We start from the raw sequence: 26,937 nt of genomic DNA on the forward strand, positions 1-26,937 counted from the left end.
AGAGAGAGAGAGAGAGAGAGAGAGAGAGAGAGAGAGAGAGAGAGGGGTAAAACAAACAAAAACAAATAAAAAAAACCCTCTCTGTATGAAAGCTAAAAAGAGCATAAAATACTTATTTTAGGCCTCAAGATTATTTTCGTCTTCACTTTCTTAAAATAGATTATGTTTTATTGCATTTCTTCCAGTAACTTAAAGTTAAATCATAGTGTAGGCCCCTCAGGTATCCTAGTTCAACAGCACTGGAGCTAAGTTGTAGAAACAAGAAACATATCAACAAGTCTTCAATGACAAAATAAGGTGGGGGTTGGAGGTCAGGCAGGAAATAAATGTTAAGCTGGATCCTTCCACAGGGAAGGTGCCTTCATTTTATTTCAACATCATGGGTGACTTTTGACATTCCATAAGATTTGATGTCTAAGCTAAGAAAAGGCAGCTCTATTATTATTGTTGCCTGAAAAAAAAATTTCTCGTTATAAAGTTCACATTTCAGGCTCTTCATGCTAGCTTTCACATTGCAATTTGGTGATGTAGTCAGATTAAGGACTGAGTTTCAAGCGCATTCTAGTCTGGTTCAGTTACTTATTACCTGTGTGTGAATTTGGTTAAGGTAATAGGTGGTTCAGTAGACAGAGCCCTGGGCCTGGTGTCACAAAGACTTGAGTTCAAATCTAACCTCAGATACTTATTAGGAGTGTTACCCTGGGCAAGTCACTTAATCTTTGTCTTAGTTTCTTCTTATAGACACAATGTAGAATATAATAACACCTACCTCTTGGAGTTGTTGAGAGGATAAAATGAGATAGTATTTGTTTGTTTTGCAATCTTAAATTGCTAAAAAAAAATGCTAGCTATTATTATTGCTGTTACTACTATTACTCCTCTCCTCTTAAACTCATTTTCTTTATTTGTAAAAGAAGGGGCCTAGACAATGTGACCTCTGATTAGGTCTAGAACCAATGAGCTTATTCTGGACTAACCTCACTGCACAGCATTTCTGATGAAATCATACAGCCATATTCCTTGAAGGCTTTTTACAGGTGATGGTGAAAATGGATATCTTCCTACATGTGTGCTGCTCTTTTAAGCCCCCATGGAAGGTACAGAAGTTTAATTGCCAACTGCTTGGAGCAAAAGTGCCACTCATCTACACTCTGCCCATTCATTTTCAGTAAGAGCATTAAGTAGCATAACACATTTAAGTGCAGTATAGTTTGCCTTAGCCATCATACCATGTGGTATTGCAAAACTGTCAGGAACTCTGCCCTCACATGCCTCCTCTCTCCTGCAATGCAATCTCTGTTCTACACTGATTACCTTCCCAATTAATAATTCTCTCCTAAATTAATTATTATAATTATATAAAAACTCCCCTAAATTAATAAAGTAATTCATGCTAAGATACAGTATGAATAGCTATTACTGACTTATTTTAAAAAAAATTTTCTATCATGCAATGTTTATATTTTAAAAGGGGCCTTCTGGAGACATCATTCCTCAATCTGAAGGAATAATACATGCTGGTAATTAATTTCAGACACCATGGGAACTCAGTGTAGGAGGTATTTTTGGTAGAGGGAGATTAGGCTCTCTTCAAATCACACCAGCCTCTTTCTACTGGGGCAGTTAAGTAGTACCGTGCATAAAGAGCTGGATTTAGGAAGATGGTAGTTCTAATCCTGCTTCATACAGTTACTGACTGGGCAACTAGTCACTTAAATTCTGTCAGTCACTTTCCTCATCTGCAAAATGGGGATAATAAAAGCATCTACTCACAAGGTTGTTGGGAGGATCAAATGAGAAAATACACCTAAAGTACTTTAGAAACCTTAAAGCAAACACTGCATTAATGATAGCTTTGATGTGATGACGAAGATGATTATAATTCTGCACATCATGCCCTTCTGTTTTCTAAATCAAGCCGAATTGTCCATTTCCTTGTTCCTCACATACGTCATTCCATCTCCTATGCCCATACCTTTGGCCTAATAATCATCTAAGAATTTGAACTCCAATAAAGGCCAAAGCCTAAACTAATCAACCAGATATTCTTTGCTTCGCTCTAAAAATCCCCTTTCCTGTGTCAGCAATTTTAAGACCAGATGAGGCTGAGCAGGAGTAGTCTTCCTGTTTGTAACCACTGAAGGGCAAGAAGTGTAGGACCAGACATTCTTGAACAGTGGGACTTCTCTTATCTTAGTATCCTATGGACATATGCTATACAGGGGAAACACAGAGATTCTGGGATCATAATTTCAACTGACATGTTGTTCATTGTCTTGTCTTATTATATTTACAATTTATTCAACTAAGAAACTTCCTTTCTTGCGGTATGGCCAAACACATATGTAGACCATAAATCATAGGGGCACAGATATCCTGAGATTGGGATTATCCTAAAACGTATTTAAGAGAGGCAGCCAGGTGGCTCAGCGAGTAAGAGCACCAGCTCCAGTGTTGGGATGACCTGGATCAAATCCGGGCTCGGATACTCAGCACCACACCCAGAAATAACTGGCCATGTAACCTTGAGCAAGTTACTTAACTCCGATTGCTTAAAAAAACAAACAAACCATATTTAAGGCTTCTCATTCTTTTATCAGTCGGTCAGATTTTATCTGGCTCCACGACTACATGTATTCTGCCAGCTTTAAGGGAATAAAACAATATGTATGTGTATATGTAAGACACAGTTCAAATGCTAAAACTTCCTGTTACCTCTATGTTGATTTAAAAGTCTTTGTTACTTAAATACCTCATATTTATTTTGTATTCTCCACAATTTTATATATGAAGCTCCAATAGAATAGGGACTTTCATTAAAAAAAAAAGTTATCCATAGTGCCAGGCACATAGTAAGTACTGATGGGATGCTTTCTAATGGATTAATAATCAAGACTACATGACCATTGACCATGGTTAGAACTGATAAACTTAAGAACTACTCTAGTTCCACAATATTTCTGGTGAAATTGTACAGTCATCATATTCACTGATAGCTCTTTGCAGGTGATAGTGAATATGGTTATCTTCCAACAAGTCTGAACATTTGTATGTACACATATTAGGCCAGAAAAGGAATAAAAATAATGAAATTTACTGTACTCTTTACATTTCTATTGACAAATCTTTGTTACAAATAACAGGTTCTGCCAGCATTGCAGTCAGTTGTCATGAAGGAACAAAAATGTGATTCCAGTTCCATAGGTAAGTCTGAGTTTTAGGAATCTGGATTTTCATATTAGGGAAGAGGACCAGTCAATGGCTTAACGTGTTAGATCAACCCATGAATGTTTAGCACATATAATGAAGAGGGAACTAGATGGCACAATGGATAGAGTGCTGAGTCAGGAAGACTAATCTTCCTGAGTTCAAATCTGGCCTCAGACACATATTAGCTATGTAATGCTAGGCCAGTCAACCCTATTTGGCTCAGTTTCCTCATCTGAAAAAAAAAAAAAAACTAGAGAAAGAAATGCCAAAACTACTCCCATATCTTTGACAAGAAAATCTCAAATAGGTTCATAAAGAGTTAGACATGGCTGAAACAACAACAGCAGCAACATACAATCAAGTACTAGGGTCTTATTTTAAAGCCTCAGATAATAAGCCTTCATAGTAAAAATGTGTGTAAACAGAGCCTTAATTTATTAATTTGTTGATTCTCTTTTTCACATAGAACATGTTAATCTAGATATTTTTCATCGATAAATTCAAAAACTATTAGAATTTAGGACAAATAGGGTGGGTATTGTGATTTCTATGTCTTTGAGAATGACAATTAGGGAAAGTTGAAAAGTTGAAAAACTAAATGAGTAGAGAATTCCAGAGGGAAATATTTAATCTCAGAAAGAACAGAAAAGGCTAAAATTTTCTAAGAAAATTCATTCACAATAGAATATAACATCTCTATGAAAGAAAAATACCTAAGAACAGATTATCTTTGACATAGAATCATAAAGGACTAATCACAGAAAACCCCAATTTAAAATGAGAGACAGGGAAAAGTTCTAGCTAATAATACACATCATCAGCTTGGGTTTGAAAATAAAACATATTTATAGTGATGTGTGTGGGTGCGGGTGTAAGTCTTTTATGCAAGGTAAATTGTATCCAATGACAATAAGGTATCTACCACTGGAGCCAAATATTAAAGTGAGAGCTAATTGTAAATAATTCATGTCACAACCACTGAAAAGCCAAATGAGAAGTAATAACAATTTGATTCTCTATAGCTTAAAAAAAAGGCTAGAACTTGAGAAGAGGTTCCTATGATATATTTTACTTTTCAGCTGATACCTAGTAAAAACTTTAAGTTTTAAAGAATAATGGGGTGATTTACAACAAAGTCTATTAGGTTAAGAAGGTTCACAAAATACAATAAATAATATTTTCATTTTGTTATGAAATTTAATACTATTGCAGGTATAACCATTAGCTCTAAGCCCACAGGTAACACTGCAAACTAAAGAAAATAAAGCTCTTTAATTGGTTGGTTGCTAAAATTTTCCCAGATATTTATTTCAGTTATCAAATAAATCTAATGGATAAAATTAAACCTAATTTCGTTAGAATTTTTTTACTTAAGGTAAAACAATCACAAACATATTGACTATCCAGAAAGTTGTATTTGTGTATGCAATGTGTATATATTCTAAGCTTATATAAGTCTATATCTTGGAGTGAGTATATCTTTACATCTAAATGAAAGGCTGAAGGCAAAACTTGGTCTAGTGTTCCTAGACAAGGAACAGCTATTAGCTATTTCTCAAATTAGTGTCACATTAATAATTTTAATTACAACAATTTATTTGCAGTTTGAGGAGGTGGGCTCCCCTCAAGGTCTCCTATAAGTTACTTGTTTACCTGCCTACAATGTCCCAACAGAAAGGGTCATGAATAAGCATTAACTCACTCCATTCCTTCAGGAGCCACTTCTTCAGTTATGTTGACTGAAGGACAGATTATCTTATCTTTGGTCCCCAGGTTCCAATGTGGTAAAAAGAGAATTAGATAAAGAAATATTGGCAGATCTTGACCCTGGTTCTGCTTCTTTCTTCTCTGTCTGGCACATGTAGAGTAAAAGAGAGCTCTTCAGCCTTATATTGCTATCAGGATAATGACTGTACCCTAAAAAACGAAGATGAACATTTCCAGAAAAAAAGGAAGAAAAGAAATCCAGTAATACTGAATTGTTGATAAATTTGGGCTCAAACACATCTAGTTCCCCAGAATAAGATAATCTGGTAGGTGACTGCATTACAGATGATGTAACAGCTTAATAAATAACACTTGGATTCTCATATCAGTTTCTGCATTCTATTTGTTGAGATATGTTGTTTTGGTTGAAGCATAAGGAGAATATCTGCTTTTATAAAGATATGTAGTTAGAAAAGAGAGGAAGCAAATAATATCCTAGTATGATTGTGAAAATAATTTTGATCTCATGAATCTCCTAAAAGGGTCTTATGGAACCCCTAAACCACTCTTTGAGAATTACTGATCTAGAGCTCTTAGTGACTAGTTTAAGTGACTATATGACTTGCTCATGGTCACACAATCAGTATGTATTGGAGATGGGACTTGAACTCAGGTTTTTTTGACTCCAAGACTGTCTTTTTATCCATTATACCATGTTGCTCTTCTAGAATGTAGCTTTAAGTATTGTAAAGTAACTGTATTTGTTTAAACTGGTCTACTTACTTTATTAATTACTGCCTGTTAATAATAGATAATAAAGCAAACATGAATTTCACAAGTATATGTGAATTAGACAAGCTTCAATTTCTTTTTTTTTGTATCTACTTTTTTTTTAATTTAATTCTTTAATTTATTAATTTGTTTGTAAGCTTCAATTTCTTACCCAGGCCAGTGTCACTCAATATTTTCATAGAATGGCTTTTTGTAACAATGAAGTATAGGTTATTGCTTATGCCAATGAGTTATTATCTTTCTCAGTGGTAATGAACTTTAGATCTGATTCAGTGTAATCAATGTCTATAACTTCATAATCTCTATAAGATTCCAGCTTTCATTGAAGACTCAGGTAAGAACAGAAGATATAACTATATGAAAACTTTTGTCAGCCACCACTTCATTGGCAACGTCTTACCAACAATGAATTATATGAGCAAAACAATGTAAAGAATATCATTAGAGAAATGTGTGACAGGGAAAGGAGGGCCCATGATGTAGAGAGTCTGAGGGAAAAATTGATGGGTGACTGTCATGTCCCACTGGCTTCTATGCATTGTCAAGACATCCAAAGGAAGGTCTCCAGTAAACTGAACGAATTCCTATTGTACGTACACTAATAAAAACACACATTACAACAGATCAAGAGTAGATTTTCAGTTATGTTCTACATGGGTTTAAAAAAGAATTAAAAATTGTGTAGGATTGATCACCTTTTTTTGCCTTCTCTTCTAGGATATGTACAAGTAGTTAAATCAATATAATTAACATTATTTTCTAAAAGTCCTAAATAGTGACCTTTAAGGTTGAATGGGAATACTATAATTCAAAGATGTATTTTAAATAAATCTAAAAAATTCTTCAGTAGCAGTGGAATTCCTTCTCGATCTTTGTTTCCATGTTTTGAATAGCACTTAGCAGTAATAGTGCATGTCTCTACACATTGCCTCAAAAACAAACTAATTTCTAATAACTAACTTCACTGATGAAGCACCTTTCTCTTGAGATGCAAAAGTGATTTATACGTATCTCTAGCCACTGTAAAAGTAATACACTGTAACTATAGAGTGTCTTTATTGCAAATAACTCTGAATGTTTTGGGTGCATCATTTACCTTCTCTTTTTAATAGATAAGTAACAGAGAAGAAAACATCCCTAACTCTTGTAGATAAGGAAACGGAGATGTTTAAAACCTTGTCTAAAAAAAAATCACATAGGTCATCAATGACTCGGTCAGTTCTTGTAATGTTCTATCCCTAACAGTCTAGACCATCCTGCCTTTCTGAAGCACGTCATCATAAAGATATTAGTAATACCATGCAATCAATCAGTTGACATCACAGCATAGTAAAGAGTTTTTATTCCAGGACAAGTCCTTGAAAATCTTTATTTCAATCCCCTACTCAAACCTGACAGGTTGCATCAAACTGTAGTCAAGGATGCTGGGTACAGGGTGGCCTCTGAGCAACACTTCCCATCAGTGTTTTTCTCACTCTACAATGCAGGGAATCTAGAGGTGTCACTGGGCAAAACCACTGACTAAATGTGTAGCTCAGTATTGGGTGAAAGACCTGTCAGAAGATCTTTATAAAAAGCACTAGAAATTATTTTACCAACAAACATATTGATTAATGGAAATAAGATAAGCAAAGGACAGCTTATGGTTTGGAAACTTGTGTATACTTAATCTGCCAATTGGTAAAGGAGCAAATACTAAGATTCAGGACTTCTGACACTCAATTACTATCCACTAATTTAATTTCCTCTCATACTAATGCAGCAAATTATTTTCCTGTGTATCTTCAGAAATTTTCTCTCAGGATGTTTATGATGTGAAAATGTGGCACTAAATGAAAAAATGGACTCCACTATTTTCTGACCCACTGGAAGAATTTTAGTACCATATGCCCTACTCTTCCCTGGGTCAGGAAGCAGAGGATGGTGTTATCAAGTTGTCATTAGGAATATATGAAGGGGGTGCATTTATAGCCATGTATGCAGCAATTTAATGTGTGACTCCCATTATCATTCCTGAGAAATCTGTCCCTAATTCCCTGAAAATGTGCAGCTGAGAAGAGTCACAAGGCTCCTGATTACTTCTCATCAGTCCTGAAAAGATTAGATAAGCTTCTTCAATCTTACAAAAGGTTTCCTCAGTCAAAATTTCCACAAGAACAGAACATTGAACTAGAGTGGTATTCTTAACAAAATGTTATATGACTTGAAAAAAAAAAACCTTCCAAGGAGACCAATCAATTCAAAAGATGTGTTAATGTACTTTCTGATTTAATGTACTATCAATATTACTGACACTGAAACATCTTGGAAAGACAGAGCCTTTGCCAAAAAGCAAAGTCCCACCTGTCAGGTCTTTCTCTAATACTGTTTCACCAGTATCTCCCTCAGGACTTGGATGAATGGTTTAAAAAAAAAAACACAGACCTGAAGTAGTGTTTATGGAACAGAGAAGAAAAATTTAATGAGTGTTAGAAGTAGAACTGCTCTAACTATAAGGGAAAACATTATATTACTCTTAACATCTGATGGTATTTCCTATCAGGAATCTCTCTCTGTCTCTCTCTCTCTCTCTCCCTCCTCTCTCCTTCCATGTAGCCATTCCTCTCACCACTTGAGTATAGGATAGAATCAAGGTCATCATCTGAACTTCCAAGAATAATTAGCAAATTATTCAATTCTGGCCTTATTAGAGTTACATTTCAAAACTAGTTGTTTAAGTAATAACTTCTACTTTAATTATGGTATTTATTGTCCATTAAAATTGAAGTTATACTTGTATTTCATAAATGCATGCTTCTACTTTTATCTTAGAAAGAAGATAGAGGAGGCTAAGAACCACATATTTTTATAGATTGTCCACAAATATTCTTTTTTTTTCTTTTCAGAGGGAGGAATGCAGGGCAATTGGGGTTAAGTGACATGCCCAAGGTCACTCAGCTAGTAAATGTTAAGTGTCTGAGGTCAGATTTGAACTCAGGTCTTCCTGACTCCAGGGCCGGTGGTCTATTCACTGTGCCACCTAGCTGCCCCTACGCCCCTATTCATTTAACCATTGATAGACATTCCATTAAATCAAATATATTTTTATGGTCAACAAACTTATTAAAAGCACATCTTATATTCTTTGAAACTTTTACTCAACAAATAGCTTACAGAGGCAATATGAAATTGAGTCACCATTTATAAAAGACTGCCTTTTATCATACCTTCATCAAGGAGGTCCTCAATGTATGTACAAATTATTCTCATAAAAATTTGTATAAATGATGATATATAAAGGATGATAGTTCATGATATTTTCTCAATTACCTTTTTTGGTAACTAACAATGATTATGACTTTTTTCAAGTATTTGGTATTCATTCCTCTTTCAGATAATTTGTCAATTGATCCTCCACTGATATCAAAATTATGTCATATCCAGCGCAGACATCTTCTATTCATGGAAGTATCCCAAAATTCTAAAATGGGTTCCTCAGAGAAGGCCACATCAGGTTTAAGGTACACTACAGATTTGTTACTATTCAAAACTATAGTTCATGAGCACTTCCCCCCCGCCAATGTATTTACCTTTAATAGTTGGTTGGCCTAAGGACACAATTAAAAGCAAAAGTATTTCATAAAAGAAAATAATTTCAAAAGGAGCAAAAAACTATTTCCTTTATTAATGCAGGGAGCATTTTCCCACAGATAATCTATATCATCAGCAAGGAAAATGAACATGCATAGGGAACACATATATATGCACATCTGTATGTAATATATACATACATGTGTATCTATACATGTATGGATGTATTATATATGGATACGGATATGTAGGTGTATACATATCTATTACATGATAAGGTACATGTGTGAAAGGCAAACATGTAAAGTGGTCACATGCGGCCATAGTCCACTTGTGGAGAAACAGCATACTTTAGACACTTCAGGGGCAGTGATGCCTCCTGGGGATACCATACTTTCTCTGCCAAACTTTGATGGATACTGCTCTACCAGCTACATAAGCTTCATCAAATTTTGCTCCCACAGAATGTGTGGTCTACACTGGATACTGTTTCACTAAACAAACTGCCGTTGATGGTTGCTGTTCCACTGGACACATCGGGTCTGTCGGATGGATGCCTGATGGAACCTGTCCTAGCCCCACTGAGCATGAGAATTGTGTATATTGAGTTTGATGTACAAATGAGGCATTTAAGTGGCAATGTTCAACAGGCAGTTGGTGCTACTGAAAAGCGATTGGGGCTAAATATACAGATGTGTTTATTACTAATAAATGCTTGTTGGATCAGATTAGCATGGAATAATTATAGAAATGATTACTAAGCCCATGAGAGATGATGAAACCACCAAGGGAGAGAGTAGAGAGTATAGAAAGAGAAAAGATGAGAGTCTGGGTTAGGGCCCTTAGGTGAACTCTTATTTAGGGGACAGGAATGTTGAGAATACAAGATTGTTTTATTTATTGCTTGTTGTTTACAAAATAGCATTTGACTTAGTAGAACAAAATACAGCTTTAAAGGCTCTCATCCAACAAAGCATTTCGGATGCTTCTGTTTATACAGGATTCCTTGAGAGAATGCAACCACAGAGACAACTTTGTTCTACAATCCTCTGAGTATCAATATTAAGTGAGGCATAAAACAGGGAAACATATGCTCAGGAAAGGTGTTTGCCAGTGTCATGGAGGATATCTTGCATTAAGTCCAAATAGAACATGGATTTCTTATAGATGGCATGGTTCTCCAGATGCTCCTGTTTATGGAAAACATTGTGTTGACTGCATTGAATCCAGGAACACTACAGGGCCTCCTCATTGAGATCCATCATCCCTCAAAAAAATAAGTCTAGTAATTTACATACTGATGAAAAATATACATTGTCTAGATTATGATACATCTTAGGTACTACAGATGGACAACGAAGTGGCCCAGAATTGAACAGGAGAAGGAGAGAAGTCTGGATCACATTTGGAAACTGCCCAGCTATTCCAATGATCCCAAGCTGCTTCCCAATGCAGAAGTCATTTGTTTAATACCCATAATCTTGTAGTGATATATATATGGCTGCAAATCATGAAATGCCAAGATCTTGGAGGAATCAAAACTGCCTATTTCACAAAAGACACTGGAAAGATGCATGGGACTGGGAATAGAGGAAGGGATAAGTTAGTTAAAGGATTATGTCTAAGGCTTGGACACAAGCAAAGCCATGTAAAAAGTAGTATTAAGGGTTCAGTAAAGGAGGCAGGCCAGTCACAGAACAAGAACAAGAACAAGCTGGCACATAATAAGTGCTTAATAAATGCTTGTTGACTGATGTCTGATAGAATTAAGCCCCAAGTATTGCTCCAGTATCCACAAAATATTTAAAGAAGTTGAATGCTGTTTCATTTATAAATGAAGAGATTTAAGAATAAAACTGAATCATTCTTTAGTTAAAACATATTTAATGAACTTGGACATACACACACTTTTCAAAGGCTGACCTAAGTAAAGCCGACTGTTATTACTTGTAATATATGGTGAGAATCATGGGTATGATTATGAAGATAATCATGGGAATATGCAGCAAGGAGTATTAAACATTAAAAAGAATTTTATGACATGGGTCAAACACTAACCTGAGAGATAATAGGCGTAACCAATTCTACCTTTTTCTACTTTATATGATCGATGGCTGGATGGAAGGGAGAGGGTTCTTGCTTGTTTACAGCCAAAATGTTATATTATAGTAGTTTACTAGGGTCTTTCTTCAAAGGTCAAAAGCACTTGGTCATCTCTTTTTCTTCAGAAATCTGACAAAGGCTAGTTTAACTATAATACTTTATCAAACAGGGAAGTAAAGCACAAAGAAGATAAACAACTTACTAATGTCCTATAGTAAGGTAGGATTAGAAATGAGATAAATCTTGGTTCTCGTGGCTTCTATTTAGAGAATCACAGGATTTTAGAACTAGTAAGGCTCTTAAGAGGTAACCTACAATTAGGTCTTGATTTTTGCAAATAATGAACTAAATTCTCACAAAGTGGTTGCAATATTTAAATTTCCACTACAGATTTCCAACAGTCTGGAATTAGTCACCTTATTTCACATAATTACAACTTTAAATAATGCAAGTTTGAATACATACAACCATTTCATATGATTCATTATTTGTACCCATTAGGATCTAGAGGTCATTTGACCTCTTAAACTTAGAGATGAAGAAATTGAGGCCTATATAGTTTAAATGAAGCATCCAAAGACTAAGTTAAAATTCAATTCTACCATCTAGAGGGAGACATTACCAGTCTCCCCTCTTGCTAGATTCTTTCCCTTCTCTGATTTTACCTTTTATCTTTTTGTTGCTGTTCAGTCGTTTCAATAGTGTCCAAATCTCTGTTATCCCATTTTGCAGTTTTCTTGGTAAAGATATTACAGTACTTTGCCATTTCCATCTCCAGCTCATTTTATAGATGTGGGAACTGAAGCAAACAGGGTTAAGTGATTTTCCCAGGGTCACAAAGCTAGTAAGTATCTAGGCCAGATTTGGACTCATGAAGATGAGTCATCCAGACCCCAAGCCTACCCATTACTCCATCTAGCTGCCAATTTTCCATCTATTCTGTACAATAAATATATGCATGTACAAGTTATTTACATGTTCTCCTCATAAGAAAGTTAACTTTGAGGGCAGAGACTACTTTTTCATTCTATGGATCACAAGTCCTTAGCATGATGCCTGCCACATAGTAAAAATTTAATAATTTTGGTTGGCTGGCACATATTTCATCAAGGGAGCTAGGGGATACAGGAGACAGGAAGACTTGAATTTGAATCCTGTCTCTAACACTGACACTAGGCATATGACCCAGGGCAAGTTAGCCAAACTGCTTTCTACCCTAGTTTCCTCATCTGTAAAATGGGGATTATTGTGAAGGTCAAATGAAATCATATTTGTAAGGTGTTCAGCAAACTTTAAAGGGTAATATAAATGTCATATTATTATCATTGTTGTTATCTATTAATTTAGCTTTAGGAAAATTAGAGAACTAATTGCTACTATCCCACATGAACAGGAGATAGGAAGAGACAATTGATAAACACAAAATAATTTCTTATTGTTAACATTTTAAATCAGTCTTAGTGAGATTCATTTTTTGGGCTTAATAATAATTGTCCTTATTCCACCTGAGTGCTCTGAAATAGCAATTGTAGGAACTTTGACAATTGGACCAAAAAGACATTTGGTCTCCATGTGTTGTCATACGCACTATGGTTAACTTCAGCTCATTGATTCACTGGAGATACAACTCCACATAAACTTCTGTTGTAGTAAAGCTCAAATATTATGTTTAACTTTTTAAAACTGATTAAATTGTAATCCTCTTAGTAAATCCAAATATCTGTTCTCTATCTGTGAGACCATACCACAAAACAACCTTGGTTTCCTTTCAACAGAAAAATTCTTTTAAAGAATTGTTAGTGACTAATAAGGATTGATGACAATGGTGATTTATTTATAATGCGTTTTATGCTTCTAGGCCCCTGGTCACTTTACATAATAAAACATACCAATATTGTAAAGAAGACTAAAGCAGCACAATCAACCAGTCTGTCAGTCATTAAGCATTTTATGACTGCCTATTTGGTGCCAGGCACTGTGCTAAGCTAATGAAGGGACAAAGAAAGGCAAAAAATAATCCCCATTCTCAAGAGCTCACAGTCTTAGAGGTGTAAGGAAGACAACGTGAAAATGACAATTTAAAAACAAGATATTCATAGGAAAATGGAAATAATTAATAGGAAGGAAGCATTAGCATTATGGGAAATTAGGAAAGACTTCTTACAGAAGATGGTATAGTCAGTAGAAAAATTTTCTAGGGAGAAAAGAAAGAATCAAATCCTATTTTAAATAATAAGTTCTAAAAACCAAAATATAAACATCCATTAGGCAACAAAAGGAATTATAACAATTATTAACTTAAGAGGAAATAAAATTCATCTGACCTTTCCTTGGAAGATTGTCAGAGATCTAGTTTGGCTTAGGCAGAGGGAAAGCATGTTTTGAAGTGTCAGGCCCTTCCTTACTTCAAAAGACACCAACTCAAATAAATTTCTGAAATAATGTTTTCTTTAGTAAGTATTAATACAAATCTATGAATGTTCTGAATATGTGTACTATTTTTACTTTTCAATATTTCTGATCTTGACTAACCTTTAGTCTAAAAGAGAACACACATATGTACATTACATATACAAACATAGTATTTGCACACACGTGCCAAAAGGTACTTGTGTATTATTTTTATCTACACATAAAAGTAGGGACTATATGTTTATGTAGAAATCAATTAACGCTTCTTCTACTGTAATTATCAAGACTTTGATGAGATCCTTCAAACTTCTATCAGTTCCCAAAATAAATCTTACACAAACTGAAGTTTAACTTTTCCCAGTGTTCACAAAATATTGAGATTTATATTTCTGTAACATAAACTAAGCACCTTAAGTACAAGCAGAATGTTTCAGAAATTCTAGAATTCATTTGGACTGCACACTTCAATGTTAGCCCTTTCTGATACCTTCAAACACAATCTGTATATGTGGTTAAATACAAAAATGTAAGTTTTAACACTGAAATGAAACAATTTGATTTCACAGACCTTTTACATTGAACTTACTTTCCTCTGCATAAAGAACAACATAATCAAGCAATGCTTGGGCTTAATGCTATTACACTGTTGTTTCAAGTCAAAAAGGAAGGCAAGTTCTAAATTGGTGCTACAAGTATAATGTTTCCAACATTACTGGCAAAGTGAGGTGGATGTGACTTTTAAGAAACAGCAACATTACCACAAAGCTTTTAAAACACAATAGGGTAAAGGTCTCTGCCACTAACCTAAGAGGCTGCTGCTATTCTCTCAAGGTGTCAGAGACAGCTTGGCACAGTTGAGTCAGGCTCTAGACTCAAAGGACAAGGGTTCATATCCTGCCTCTGTGTGCCCTTGGGAACTAGTCATTCAACCTCTCTGGACCTCAGTTTCCTTATCTGTACAGTAAGGAGGTCAGACTAGATGGCCTATGAGGACTCTTCCACTTCTAGATCCCAGATCTTATATATTATAACATTACAAAAGTATATACATGAGCTATTGTTATTGTTGTTGGTTTTTAAAGTCCCTTTGTAACACTGTGCAGTTGGGTGGCACATGGATACAGCGCTGGTCCTAGAGTCAGGAATACCTGAGTTCAAACCTGGCCTCAGACACTTACCAGCTGTAACCTGGGCAAGTCACTTAGCTCAATTTCCCTGAATTTCCTCATATGTAAAGTGATGTGGAGAAGGAAATAGTCAAAATGCTCCATTATCTTTGCCAATAAAATCCTAAATGGAGTCATGAAGAGTCAGACACAACTGAAATGACTTGTACGACAAACAACTGGCACTACTCTGGATCTAGGCAGGGAAGGGTTCTATAGATTCAGATAAAGGCTCCTTTAGAAAAGAATGTAAGATTATTTTTCATTTTAAATGTGTGTGTGTGTATATATATATATATATATATATATGTACATATATATATGTACATATATATATATGTACATATATATACATATATGTATATCTCCAAAAACTTATATGATTATCCACATCTCTGCTCACTTTCCCATCTTCCTTACAGAGAGTGTTGTGCCTTTTACTTATCATAATACATGCCTACACTTATTATGATACATGCACACACATACATTCACACACACACACACACACACACACACACACACCTCTATTGTCACAATGACTCAACCCCCAACTTCCTGAATGTAATGACTGAAGTTTGTTCAAGAGGGTAAAAATAATGGAAAATGAATTTTGGGAAGAAAGTAACATCTTCAAGATTAAAATAGCACCATCATTCCCTAATGAAAATACTTATATGACTAAATGGCAAAAGTCACTAAAGGCAAACCCAAAGAAATTGGTACATGAGTAATTTGATTTGAAATATTAAAGCTTCTTCAAATTCTTTCTTTTTTCAAAGCTCAGGAAAAGTTGTCTATGATGGAAATAATCCCTGGCAACACTGACATCCTTTCACCATGCATGATGCCCACATTTTGGAAGCTTGAATTCTCTGTCACATTGGCTCTCTTCTGGTAACTAGTTTCATTATGCCTGTAAGTCCAATTAAACTAGTGAAGTTGTTAATGGTCTTCTGTCCATTTCATACATCATTGACAAGGGTAATCAGTCAACAAAATAAATTTGCCTCCATGTAATATGTAGGCCCAGTGAATGTACAATGTCATAATGGATGGGTGGGGGTTGGGGTGAACACCTATGAAATCACAATTCTAAAAGCAATCCTTTGCATGTGATCAGCTAAACATTCACCTGTGTTTTTGTTTTAGCATCTAGAGCTCAGTAGGCCTCAAAGAAATAATCAATGGGGGGGGGGGGGGAATGTGATTGATAACTTAGATCGGGCATCTTGAAAGACCTAACTCTCAGACTCCAAGATTATTTTTACAGTTATGTCATAGAGCAGTTTAGGACAAATCACTTCTGTGAAGTTTTCTCATGTTCAAAAAAGAAATGTGTCTACAAAGTTTTTGAGGTTCATAGATCTTTTTGTGCTAGATTAAAACTTGTGATCTCAGTTTTGCCCCAAAGGCAAAGTTTTATGACAGTTTTAATTTGAGAAAACAGGAATTCTCAATGTAAAAGGTGGTAGCAGTGTGGGTGGAGAGGTGAGGAGTGGCTTGTCGACCTCTACTGTAAATAAACTAATAGTAGTTTAGCACATTACTTGGCACATAGTAGGCCTTAATGAAAGCTTGTTGATTGAGTAGAAAATTTGAAACTATGATACATGCTAGGACATGAAAGGACACAAAGCCTAGGAGAGGTCAGACTGTTCTGATTTCCAAGAAACATTGTGGCCTTTTCATTTGTGTGGAAACTGGTCCTTATTTTTCACATAATGAAGTTAGAAACTGCATAAATTCTCCCTGGTTCCAAGGTCTCTACTCTATGCACACGGTTACCTCATTTCCCTGAAGCTTGTCTTTGAGTCTGGCATTGCAAGCAGGTATATTGGTATCAAACAGGTTTTCTTTTGAATGACAGGCTTCTGATGTGTAGTGAAATACAGGACAACTCCTATAGCTTCAGTAAATACAAGTTACATGTCAGAGCTGCTTCAAGGCCTATTACAAACAATAGTTATGGAAGTACTTAGACAACATGGGTGGAGAGAGACTGAGAATGGAAAAACTGTTTGGTTAATATGTGGTTAAATTTCAGGAAGAATAAGTAGGTTTGGAGAGAACTTTTCATTGGTAAATATCTTTGGCTATATTCTTCCAGATGCTGGTCCCCAAAACCTACTTTCTACTTGTTATCCAAAGGTTCTAATTTTCAGGGTAAAGGTAATGGCATATACAATCTTTACTTCAACCAAAAGTTATGACAGTAGTGATCTTATGCTTGCTGTGTTCCATAGAAACTGGCATTAGCCAGAATTCAGACAACAGACATGGTTAACCAATTCAGAGATCCTTCAGCACATATAATCAGTACACAATATAGAGGTTCACATAATCCAGTGAGCTCTCCTGTCTACCAGTAAGTCACAAGCATGATGAAGTCAGTCAAAAAAAGCAGAAATGAATGGAATCAGTTTTGTTGTTGGAATCAGTTTTGTTGTTCTTTGCTAGAAAGGGACATGTCCCTCTCAAAGCCATTGTGTACTCCTCAGTTAGCATACCAAGGAAAAAATCAGCAGAGAGTGACTAGAGGATTTTGTAGTAGGTTCCATAGCCCTATAATTTCAATCACCACCACCACTACCACCATCACCACCATCACTATTTGCCCTGTAACTATAAACATTTTAACACTTAATACTGAAAAAAATGCCACTTGAGAAAGTCATAAGCTTTGGACTTCATTACCAAACTGTACATTATGATCTTAAATTAAAAAAAAAAAACAACACATTGACTTTGCATTGTAGTATTTCACAACCTTTCGGTGCAAAATTAAAATGCTTCCTCTCCACCACCAGCTATAAGCTCTGGCTTTTTTTCTTTACCCTGGGTGTCTGAATCTTTTATATGCTAGGGTTCTATTCACTGCCTGTTATTCAGACATTGAAATCCCAAATGTTAATTGTTCTTCCAAGTACATTGACAAAACAGCAGCTAAATAAGGGTAGGCCAGACTGTGGTAGACTCTGACATGCATTTATGGAACAATGGGGCTCTGAGAGACAGCCTTGTAGCTCACAGGAAGACATAAGATGTGCTATTTTGACTGCTTCATAGCAGAACGGGGAACACACGCACACAAGGGAATTATGCATCTTGTTTAGTTCTGCCCAAAGTCCTCAAGATAGCTGAATTCTATTGTGATGTCATCAAGAACTTTCTGTTTCTTTCAATTTCTTTTGTAATTGAGGACAACAATTTCTAATGACATCACAAAGGAAAAAAAATGATTCTACTTTGATGTCACCAGATAGCTGCTACCACATATTATCTTCGTATCAAAATGTAGGAATCCTCAATGACGAGACGACAAGAAATGCATGTCTCTGTGCTAAAGTCATATACCAACCCTAATGCAATTCAAATCAGCCAACGGAAAAGATCAACAATTTGGGTTTGATTAAAAACACACACATACTCACACACACACTCTGCAGATTTAACCCAACAAACTTTTTTTTTAAGAAAGGAAATAATTTAAACTTATAAATTCAAGCAAGTGTAATTCAGATGGTTAGCCAAGTCTGCTTACTACTACTACTACTACTACTACTACTACTACTACTACTACTATTACTATTACTACTACTACTTTTATCCTTTAGCAGCTAGTCACAGAAACAAGGAGAAAGGTACAGGAAGTTTTTACTTACAGGAATGCAGTAGAGCTCAATCTTTTTTGTTTTAAAGGTGCAGTGATTTCAGCCTCTAAATGTAACTTCAGGCAGTCTGAAAAGAAACAGGTTAAAATCTCTTTCAGTTATAATTGGTATTTCAGATTTAATTAAAAATTAAACTTTCATAATGTTTCACCATCCAAAGCAATGCATTATCAGTCAAGCGTAGCTATTTTTTTTTTAGGGAAAAAAAAAAGAAACCCTCTTCCCAGAGTAGTTTTGTAATGAAAAGAAAAGAATCTAAAGAAAAAAGAGGCAATTCTGAATATCAAAATATACCTCAGTTTTAAAGACTTTATAACGATATGGCTGGAAAGTCTATCCTTCTGAATTTAAAGAATATTCTAGTTTATGCTGCGTTTTTAAGGAGGCAAAGATTTCACATCCTGCAGACTATTAAAAATGTTATTTTCAGACAAAAAGAACGAACTGTAAAAATCAGAATGCACACACTGAAGTAAAATTACTATTTAAACTTTAACCAGGAAAAATTTTAGACTCAAACCATTGCAAAGGCAATGGATAGAGTAGATCTAAACTAACACATTTAATGAGCCAAACTAGGCTTGGCAAAGTGTTGGTTAGGGTATCACATATCATGTTATTCATGTTGTGAAACTTTAACATATACAGCTACTGTTGTTTAGGGCTAAGTCATAGAACGAACAGAGAGAGATTCAAGAACTAAATCAGACTACCTGGTTTAAATAATTTTAATCCCCTGCATTGATTTTTTTTAAATTAAAAGATCTTTTAAATTTCAAATCAATAGGCTGGATGCTAAATTTCCAAGACTAATATAAATGCATACTTCAGTACTATTATTTATGTTTTTGACTCTAAGACTCTAATTCTCATCTTTACCACTGAAGAAAAAAAGACAAGAAAATAATAATTTCTAAATTAAATCATTACTATTTAGGGTTCCAAATGGGTGACATGGCAATGTTTAGGGGGGAAGTTAAATTTTTCTATGTAAATTTTCAATGATCTTGTTATTATTAGCTCCCTTTTATTTTTAAGAAATCTGTTACGTTGGGGTGGCTAGGTGGCACAGTGAGGGGAGCACCAGCCCTGGAGTCAGGAGGACCCAAGTTCAAATCCGGCCTCAAGACACTTGACACAAAAACTAGCCATGTGACCTTGGGCAAGTCACTTAACCCCAATTGCCCTCCAAAAAAAGAGAAAGAAATCTGTTATATTTATCTTTTTTACATATTACATATTGTCTCTACATATTAGAATATTATCATAAATCATTCATGTTCAAGGCAATTAAATTAGAGAACATGCTTATTACTCAGGGATTTTTCTTTTTCCCTTCAAATATAAATATATACATAGATATATATATATTAAAATATACATTTACTGTGATTTCATTGGCTATATTATATTGTCTGTATGTATATAATTTATATGTATACAACAAACTTATAACCCTTCCCAGTCATACACCAAATCCTATGAATGGAGGTTTAGATTTCTGGAGTGTATGTGTGTGTGTGTATGTGTGTGTATCTGTGTGAGGGCATTTACATTACTGACAGTGACTTTAACTCAACTTTCCCCCCTGCTTCTCATATGCCTGAATTAAACTAAAAATGTACCAGTGTATAGAAGACAGAAATTATGGAGGCGTCACCAGGGACAACTGAATGAGAGGAGGGGAGTGCACATATTTCCTTATAAGGCAACAAAACATTCATAAAAGAAACTGACAAAAATAACTCAAGCTCAGAAAATATATGGTATAACAATAATCCCCTGATAAATGATTCAGAAGCATAAAAATTATCTACCTCTAGATAAATTTGCATCACCAGCTGGCACTGTTCTGCTCACCAATTAAATATGGTGAATGAATATGACCCACCAAATAGGGCAGAGAAAGAAGAAAGGACAAGGACTTGGTTTATAGTTCTATACACAACTGGTATTGACTAGGGACGAGTAAATTTAGTCCATTAACCAATTTGTCTGATTTTTAAAAAATAAACTGACCAAGGGTTTTACTGAATTGCTCTGCTGATTCAGATGAAATTATAAAACCACTTCTGTGTATAATAGATATGGTATAAGTATTTTCCCACTTTCTCCTCCTTTTCCTTGATGAGTCTCTCTCCTTCCACTTCATTATTTTCTTCTATTCTCATTTCTCTCTATTCTCTTTCTTCATACTCACTCTTTTTACTTAGAGAAACAACTCCAAAATCGCATTCTTATCACCCTGGGACAGGAGACTTGGTCACAACTACAGCCTCATTCTAAATGTCTGCTGTACAATGTAAGGAAAACCGAGAGTGATTGGGGAAGCAGATCATCACCATCATTACCAATGGTAGACACTGTACCTGATAAAATAAGGACCATAGTCTGTTTACATTTGACCCCCTCAAACAGGACCATAATAAGAATGTAATAATAGGACTATTACTATAGCACTTGGGCAAACGACTGAGCAAAACAGATGGATCTTAGTCTGAGCCAGAACTCAAAAAACACAGTAGCCAACTCGCTGTTGGCGACTACATATTTTGGCCCAGGGATGGGGTCTGGAAGTGGGGCCAGTTGTTCTTTCATATGCATACGGTTCCTCTAATGGCTTCTTCATGAGAAAACCACTAACTCTGCCTCCAAGTAGCTGAGCAGAGTGCCTTGAGTTGCTATGTAGCTATAAGGCTAGACATCAGAGAAGTGGAGTGTTCTGGAAAGTGTAGGGTAAAATTATGGACATTTTTGGCATTAGAACTTAATTTGAAGCACTGGTGAATGCAGTACATTCTTCAAGAATGTCCCTGTATCATTTACATCTGCACATTGAGGATGACGGATGAAATCCTTCTTTGTGCTTCTTAAACATGGCAGTCCATCTTTCATTACCGTTCCTTCCATACTCACTGTCCCCAATATCTGGAAAGTGTTCCTTCCTTTGCTCTGCCTCCTAGAACACCTAGACTTGTTCAGACTCAGCTTCTATATAAACCCTTTCCTGATTCCCTTCAACTTACAGTGCATTCTTCCTCGAAAACACTGCCATGTATCTCTTTTGTAAATGTATATGGGTCTTCCCTGGATTGTTGTAAATTCTCTGAGGGTAAGTATTATTTTGGTTGTGTTTTGGTATCACCAATACCTATTATGATACCTGGCACACAGTAGGTGCATAATAAGTGTTTGTCAGTTGACTGATAATGGTTGGTTCTTAGCCTTCCAAATTTCAAACAGGCAGCAAAATTACTTTTATCAATCTCAACCATTGGCAAGATTCACTGAGTTAAGCAGTGCCCAAACTACGCAAGTTTTTATGGATTAGACTCAACACCCAGAGATACATTGGGAGACAGCTTGGTAATCAATGCAGACTACAAAGCCCCAGCGAATGCTGCTTTTGGCAGAGGCCCCTTAACAAGTAAGTTGCTGCATTCTGCACTTATACAAGCTTTTAGAGGCTTTTCAGGAGGACATCAAATGTGGCATACTGTAGAAAACCAACATTTAGGCCAAAAGGACATATATAGACAAGTCTGCAAAAATCAACAACTAAGTATGAAATAAAATTTCTATACTAGGTTTAAAAAAGTGCTCCTAAAGTACATAAACAACAAAAAAAGGAAAGAAAAGTATTTTTAAATCAATAAAGTATATAACAATTTTGAGGCTCAGATAAAACTAGGTAATTACCAATCTTTGAGGAATAAACAAATGAACAAATAAACTTCACCGAATTTAGTAGTAAATTTATCTCACCAATGGCCTCTTAATGATGTCACTGTCTCAAGTGGTCAGTGAATAAACATTTATTAATACTATATGCCAAGTATTGTGCTAAGAGATGGGAATATAACTACAGAAAAGAAAGTTCCTGCTCTCATAGAACTTACAATCTAATGAGAGAAGATGCAAAAGGAAGTTGAAAGGGGAGAAAGGGAAAGTATCCAACACAGGGTCATAATAAAAAATTCCAGAGGAGTAGCATATCATAATTCGATTAAGTTTCTGACAATTCACTCATAGCCATATAGGTAAATTATCCAGGTCCAATTCAGTATCACTTTAAGAAGGAAAGTAGAGGAAAAACAGTGTCTGTTATCAGCACAACAGGCCCATTCATAATATTTTCATTTCCTGTTGTTAGGGAGCTTCCTTCTCATACTTCTAGGGAGACCAAATTGGCTTCACTGTCAACCCTCTTTCAAGAACATGCATTTGGTCTAATAAATTAGAATTTCTAGATTCCCCTTTAATTCAATGTGATTAGGGATTGTTTCAATCTTTGTGCTTGTATCCATAGTACCTAACACAGTGCCTGGCATATGGCAGATGCTTAATAAATACTTGTTGACTAGTCGATTCAAAGGTTATCAATGTAGAAATAAACACCTTCCACTCCATATAACCCCAGTAACCAATAATTACTTATTACTTCAATATGTTAAAGATTCATAATTTAATCAGTGTTAACCCGGCTTCTACCAATGCAGATCATCAGCTCTATGCTTTCATAGAGAGTTTTTGTGAGTTGCTGGAAAAACTTATCATCTGCTAGCCAGCTTTCTGGAAATGAACATCTCTGAACTTGGCCAGTCTGGCCCTCAGAAGACAGACATACAGCTCATCACCAGGTCTGCATACAAAGGCTTTCCAACTTAGCAAGACCTGCCAGAAGGTACACACGCTACTGGCAAAGGCATCAAGGACCCAGGGTTACCTCCATGCCATGATGAGAAGGATATTAGTGGCAGAACCACTCACTATTAATCAAAATTCATTAGGAAGAAAAAAAGAATTCATAAAACGAGGTACAGGAAACAGTGAAATATATACTCAAAATGATACATTTCCGATATGGGTGCCTCCAAACATTGACTTATATTCACATTCTTGGAAAAAAAAGGTTCATTCTGGTATTTCTATCCTGGGAAGAAGATGATCAAATCAGGCAGCCAGAGCTTGAGAAGACAGGCTATATTTAAACCCAAAATAAAACCTACAAAGGAAAAATTTATAAAAGGACACTTTATAGAATAAGGCATAGAGAAAGAGGCTTCTAAGAGTGATTAACAGACTCCTGAGAAGGGAAAATATCAGAGTAGAGATGAGGCTAGAAGGAAATAACATGCAAATTATTATTAGATTTGCATAAATTTTAACAAAGAAAGAGTAAGAGGCCAGCAGATACATGGCTCCTTTCTCCCCTAAATTCTTTATAATTAGTAGAGGATTTATATTAAGTTTATCTGTAAAACAGGGTTTCTAAACCTACAGGTCTCAGGATAGATTTCAAGGGGTCCATGAATATGAATCTGAGAAAATTACATCTTTATTTCAATTTAACTGATTTCCTTTGTAATTCTGTGTATTTTATTCTATGCATTAAAAAATGTTATTTTGAGAAAGGATCTATAGATTTCACCAACTTACCAAAGGAGTAGGTCACAAATTTACACACACCACACACACACACACACACACACACACACACACACACACACATACACACAGATAAAAAGAGCTGCTAAAGCATATTTGGTATATATTTGGTGTGCAAATAATTTTAAAATATTAGCATAAATTTTCTAATAGTTTAGAAATTCCATTAATCCAACAGAAAATGGTGGAGGAAAAAAAGTGCTTACACTTCATTTAGTCATATCACTTATTGTGTTCCTCTTAAAAATCAATCCAGGAATTAGAACAATAAGGATGCTACAAATCAAGGTAGAAGGTCATTGGTAAATTCAGGGGGAGGGGGGGAATAACCTTATATTCTCTTGATTTTTTATATAATTTTTAATAAAGTTGATCTTTAGAAAAAGTCAAATTCCTGTTTAGCTGCTTATTTCTGTTGCTGTTAATTAAGTCATTTTTCAGTCATGTCTGACCCTCCATGATTTCACCTAGCTGCCCTATAAAAGAGCATCTACTTGCCTTCAAAGAATTAAAATGATTCCAACAAGAGCTTGAAGGTATCAAATTTTGTCTAAATCCCTCCCAATTTCCCTAGTTCTAGGATTCCCAAAAAATCAAATTACAATCTGAGATAACTAGAGCTGGAATGCTTAGAAATACAATTTCTTTCTGACAGCTTTGAAGAGGAGGGCTTTTCTAGGCTAGCTCTAGTCCAAAGAAATACTTTGAAGAGGTTGCCAATGGTCTTAAGTAGGTACTTGTTCTTATCTGAGATCAGATGAAGCAGAGCTTGGGCATATCATATTTATGTCTACTGTAATGAATACTATATTAACCTATAGTCAAATATTTAAAACTTGAAGAGATCTTATTGGTCATATAACCCAACCTATCCTGGTCCCTAGAAAGGCTAAGTGACTTGGCCAGGGTCACCTAGGATTAAGTAGCAAAACTAGGATTCAAACTTCAAATCCAGTGCTCTTCTTTCCCCACTGTACCAACATGTCACCATATATTAAACTTCTGAAAGTTCAAGACAAAAATGTTTACAGGTAGACCCTCATCTTCTCTATTCTAAACTTGAGAATCACCTCCTCCCTTTGCCCCCCTCCCCACCCTGGCTACATATACCTAGAAAAACAACTCAACCTACCTCTCTCTTTCCTTTTGCTATAGTCTCTGAGGAAGAGGGGCCCTTCCTGCCAAGAGCAAAATCTTTGTTTGATAAACTCTTATTCTCTCTGTCTCTCTCATCACTCCTTCTGTCTCTGACTTCAATCTGCCACACACACACACACACACACACACACACATTATTATATGTTCTTCTGGTGTCTAAAACATATAATGATATCCCTTATTATAGAAAGTAAATGAAGCAAAATAAAACAAAACAAAATCTTGATATGGCCCTAGAATCCCTTGAAACTATAATCTTGTATTGTTAGTCCTATTCCCTATCAGACTCCTAGAAAGGACTGTCTAGACTTGCTGCCTTGACTTCCTCACCACCCACTTGCTTTTCATTCTCTCGCAATGAAGCCAACATCACCATTCTACTGAGATTTCTCTTGCAGTGTAAACCTATAATGGTATATCCTGAGATAACAGGCTCTTGTGGGGAACATTATATATGTATATATGGAAGAGGATAGCCTTTAGACATGTGAAACTCACTTCAAGACAGCCCTATATATTAAAATACTGTTGTGTAAAACGGATAAATCAGTGGCTAGTTGTTAGATTTACAAATGAATTGGGTAAGAAAATAAGTAGAATCACTTGTCTTTTTTCATAGTATTATGTGTATAGTAGATATTAAAAATATGCAGAACATTAACCATTTAGAATTATCTCCCTGATGTCTTTGAGATTAAGAAGCATATTTTTAGAACAGTGCTAATGTTTTAAATATACAGCATCCTAAAAAACTAAAAGTAATTAAAAATATACCATCTCTTGAAAGTGTCAAACCAGTTTATCTCTCAGTTTGGGGAAGCTATTAGTTACCCCTCTCTCTGGAAAGTAAGAAACTAGTCAAAAATTCATACACTGGAAAATCAAATGAATTGCCCATGGTCACAATCTGTCCGGGATGGAATATATTAATGTAAAAGAAAAAAAAGGATTTGATTTGAAGTCAGAAGACTTAATTCAGATCTTGGTTCTTCAACCTACAGCATGCTTACCTTCAGTAAGTCACTTTACTTTCTTCATCTCTAATATGAGGAGTGTGGATAAGATAACTTCTAATACTCAGTTTTAATTTCTATACATCTTTAATTATCATCAGCCCCAAATTTCTCAATGCCATTCCAACTATCTGGTCAAGTCTACTCTGCTTGGGTGGTGAGTCTTTTTGGTACGTGTTTACCTCAAGGTCATTCTTGATAACAAATAGGGATAATTGTTAAGGTAACAATTGTACAGCCAGAATAACTTAAAGCTATACAGAGCTGTGAGGAGCATTATCTCTGTTCATCAAATCCATTAGAGGAGATCTTGAGTTTTCCTCCTTGGATCAGAGTACTCTAAACTTTCCTGAGCTATAATAACAACTATAGTTTCCAAATCACTAATAATAGTGGCTACAGCTCCTGAAGACCCACGGAAAAAAAAAGTATTCACTAACAGTCACTGACAATGTCAAACGACTTAACATCATAAACAAAGTGTATCAATGGAAATGATGCTAAAGAAAATGTATCACCATCTGGTGATGAACCCTAAGGATCACTGGGCCATTTCACATACCTTACAGCTAATTCTCTCTCTCCTTCTCTCTAGATAGATAGATAGATAGATGACAGATAGATGATAGATAGATAAATAGATAGATAGATAGATAGATAGATAGATAGATAGATAGATAGATA

The 26,937-nt window shown here is 35.4% G+C and overlaps 1 protein-coding gene across 39 annotated transcripts in view; it reads right to left on the reverse strand.

Moving 5' to 3' along the window:
• ZBTB20 (zinc finger and BTB domain containing 20) overlaps nt 1–26,937 on the reverse strand; it is a 1,019,756-nt gene that overhangs the window by 582,806 nt on the left and 410,013 nt on the right. For all 39 annotated transcript variants that reach the window (XR_011164811.1, XM_069069927.1, XM_069069948.1 and 36 more), the window contains one exon: nt 18,626–18,701. The gene's annotated coding sequence lies outside the window, so the exon portion shown is untranslated. The remainder of the gene's footprint in view (nt 1–18,625; nt 18,702–26,937) is intronic.

Source organism: Petaurus breviceps, unplaced genomic scaffold, assembly GCF_028583685.1.
Source record: "Petaurus breviceps papuanus isolate PSGF00001 unplaced genomic scaffold, PetGlider_PUasm1.0 90792, whole genome shotgun sequence".
Lineage (NCBI taxonomy): Eukaryota > Metazoa > Chordata > Mammalia > Diprotodontia > Petauridae > Petaurus > Petaurus breviceps.